Raw genomic sequence first — 3,695 nt, forward strand, 5'->3', positions numbered from 1 at the left:
TGTACATAATTTTATCATTTAAAAATATTTTATGGATAGCCATAGTTACTTTTTTCATAATTCTATAGTTGAAAAAAATAAATAAAAATAAAATAAAAATATGAAAAATGATTTTGATAAGGTGATAGTTTTAAAAGTTGGTTAGGCCTTAGGACCAGTGCTACGTGTGTAGGGATAGCAATCCCGCAGGCTTTTGAATCCCGCAGGATGTGACCAATTCCGCGTGGGATTTTGCGGGATTTACAAGTATTACCCGCGAAATGCCGCAGTTCTAACACTGAAAGTGTAACTCGTGAAAATCTTGAAACAGGAGTTTTTAAAATGTGTTCCCGATTTCTTTGATAAACTACACCTTCAGGTGTTTTGACTTTATAGCTACGACAAGGAATCACTTCCTCAACAATGGTTGCTGGGACCCAGTTAGCCTTAGGATTCTCTTTGAACATTACTTTATCACCTACCCCTACTTTAGGTAACATTCTGGCATTCCTGTCATGATAATGTTTCATTTTAGATTGTTTGTGATGCATTTTAACTTTTTCCTCCCTGCTGTTGACAGGACAAGGTTTAAGTAAGCTATGTGAAACAGGTAGATTAGACCTCAATTGTCTTGACATCAATAACATAGCTGGTGACCTAATATCATTAGCTTTGGGTGTATTTCTAAAGTTCAAAATTCCTAAATAAACATCTCTATTGGACTCTTTACATTTTTTAAAAATATTCTTAACTGATCCTATTGTTCTTTCAACTAAACCGTTAGATTTGGGATAGTATGGACTGGAAAAAATATGCTCAATATCCCATGATTTACAAAAATCCTTAAAATGGAATGAGTTGAATGGAGGACCACCATCAGACAGAATTTGGCAAGGTATTCCATGACGACTAAATATACTCTTGCATTGAGTGACAACAGTTTGTGCATTATAAGAATTTACAGGACAAATTTCAAAATATTGAGAATAGTAATCGACAATGATGAGGTACTCTTTTGGGTTTTAGAGAAAAAAGGGGTTCTTAATAATCTCCAAAGTGGCGGGAGGTGTAAACGCTCCACCGTTGACAATCTAGTGATAGTAGAAAATGAAATAGCTAAAGGATTTGCACTTCGTGAACATACTGTTGCCATTTTTTTGGACATTGTTAAGGCCTATGAAATGACATGGCGACACAAAATAATTCAAACCTTGCAAGCTTTTAATATTGGTGGAAACATGCTAAGATTTATTTACAAGTTCCTGAATAACAGAATATTTAGATTATCGTGTAATGGTCAACTTTCAGATAGGTTCCCATTGCATAATGGTATAATTACTGGTTCTTCTCTAAGTCCTCTTTTGTTTATTTCTTACATGAATGATATTTTGTTAAGACTTTTTTGTAACCCTTTTTTTAAAAAAAAAAGGTGGAGGCGGTCCCAAAAAAAAAAAAGAAAGAGTTTAAGGGTTTACCTTTTGGTGCTTTTTGGGGGGAAGTTTTGGGTAAGTTTGGGTACCTGAAAAAAAGGTAAAAAAATAAAAATTATAGAGACCGCTAAAAACCTACCCCCAAGCCCCTGCACACCCGTTTTTGTTTCTATATTTTTTGGTCTGTTTCTACGACACTCGAAGCCGAGCGGGGGCCGGAGACCCCCGCGCCCCTCCAACGGAACCCCCCCGCCGCCTTTTTTGAAAGGATGATACCGGACAAGGGGAAACTGACCCTACACAGGTAGAGGAGCTAACTCGAGGCGCGCGCGGTAAGCGTAGAAAAGGGGAATTGAACAAAATATGTCCTATGAACAGGTGGGGGTCTAGAAACGTAAAACTCAAAGACACAGTATCAACCGTCAGTCCTCTAAATTTATTGTTATTCCCCCGTTCATCGAATTGAAATGTTTGCCGTCATGGAGGGGGGGGCGGGAGAATACTCTCTAGGAATATACCGGGAGTGAAGTTAATAGGTGGAGAAGAAGAGCGTAGGTGCGGGGTTGTAAGGCCCAAAAAAGAAATTTAATTAACCTTTTATTTTTCTTCTCCTGTAATCTTATTGGGGGGCGAACCCAGAAATCGACGGGAGCAGATGGCACGGAGTAATGGAAGGGCCGCCTTTTTCCTCTGCCAAATTTTGGGAAATTTTTTTTCCCAAATTCCGCTTACGGCGTTACCCTCGCCCCTGTGGCTTTTTTTGATTATATAAAAACTAGTATAAAAAAAGGGGCTGACCTAATCAGTCCATGTGTTTTGGTATCGTCTTATTCTAATTTACTTTCTTCTCTTATTACCCCGTCCCTTTCATTCCTAACCGCATAAAAACGTCTATCACGCTGCTTTTAGAATGTATTTCTTTTCAGGGACGTGATGCGGTCCGGGGGGTTAGGTAGCCGTCGCCAGCATAGAAACCTGAACCTCGGAATCTGATAAACTCATACAATTCTATTGATTATTATTTATGTAGTGTGTGAGTGTAACTATTTTATTATATTCGTCCAATAATAACTCCATAAAACTTGCCATATACACGTAGCTGTGCGTTTCGAGTTATATGTTGCTTGTTTCTCCTAATCGCCTGTAACCTTAGGCTAGTCTATTTTTGTGTTTGTGTCTTTATTTTTATACATCTCATATACATTGCATATTATCGTGTCCTCATCCTTTTAATCTTTATTTCGCACCCCATTAGCTGTCGGCGTTGGTTCCTTCCCTACACAGGCGATAAAGAGAATATTACTTGAGTAGTCGACTTTTCAGCTTTTAGCGGCCGTTCTTTCTCGATAGTTTGGTGTCGGTCCCCCTTTGATTATAGACCTACATTCCCAGTTTCTATACGTACTGAGCGCGGAGATTGTGCTCTAGCTTGTGTTTCGGCAGTAATAGTGGTATGGGATTATGCATTGTAATTCTCCAAATCTACCAATTAAATATTGTCCATTGTAAAAGAGACGGTCGGTGTCTGGACCAACTTATCCTGCAGAATACCTGTCGATATAACTTTACTCACTCGGGTGGCTGAAAATCGGCACATTAAAGTATCAGTCGAATAGAGAAGAATCAAATTCACTTATCCTAATTGAGCCTGAGTTGTATATATTTGATCCTGTGATCCTGACCCACGCCTCACCGGGCGGGACCATTCGCATATGGCCTTCGACTTACGGGCCTCTTCGCCAGCTTGGGCACAGAATTTAAATGAGGTTCAATGCAAGAAACCGTCGTGTCGCATTCTTGATATGTCGGGTAGTCGAGGTTGTTATCTTCTCGTGTTTCCTAAACATTTTGAAGGTTATTATAACGCGAGACCGATTAAGGGGTGTGTAAAAATTAACGACTGTAAAAGTTTCGCAACTCACGCGACAATTTTCGAGCCAGGAATCGCATCAAGTGCACCCCTTTCGGTCAAAGTAAAACCCCAGGGTTATTCCGGATCCTTTTGCCTAAAACAGTTGGTGTTTAAAGTTAAGCCCATGGTAGTATCATTTTCTCCTCACCAATGGCGCGAACCCGCTGTAGAATTTCTTTTCGTGATTGTATGTCTAAAAGGGGCCTAGACATCTTTTTCAACATGGTAAGTTTGAATCTGTGTAACATTTTTATAGTAGATTACAAGCAACGTTAGCCAGTTAATATTCTACGCCTAGAAACCAAAGATATTCAAATAGCTGCTCCAGTAGTTACTTGTTTTCAAAAAATTGTCGCTCCAAAATAATATAGGTC

At 39.2% G+C, this 3,695-nt stretch overlaps 1 long non-coding RNA gene across 1 annotated transcript in view; it reads left to right on the plus strand.

Annotated features, from left to right (window-relative positions):
- The first annotated feature begins 296 nt into the window (after positions 1-296).
- The window catches only part of LOC113466107, a 10,795-nt gene continuing 7,396 nt past the window's right edge, over positions 297-3,695 (plus strand). The window contains exon 1 of the long non-coding RNA XR_003390611.1: positions 297-986. This is a non-coding gene — a long non-coding RNA (uncharacterized LOC113466107). The remainder of the gene's footprint in view (positions 987-3,695) is intronic.

Source organism: Diaphorina citri, unplaced genomic scaffold (genome assembly GCF_000475195.1).
Source record: "Diaphorina citri unplaced genomic scaffold, Diaci psyllid genome assembly version 1.1 scaffold213, whole genome shotgun sequence".
NCBI lineage: Eukaryota > Metazoa > Arthropoda > Insecta > Hemiptera > Psyllidae > Diaphorina > Diaphorina citri.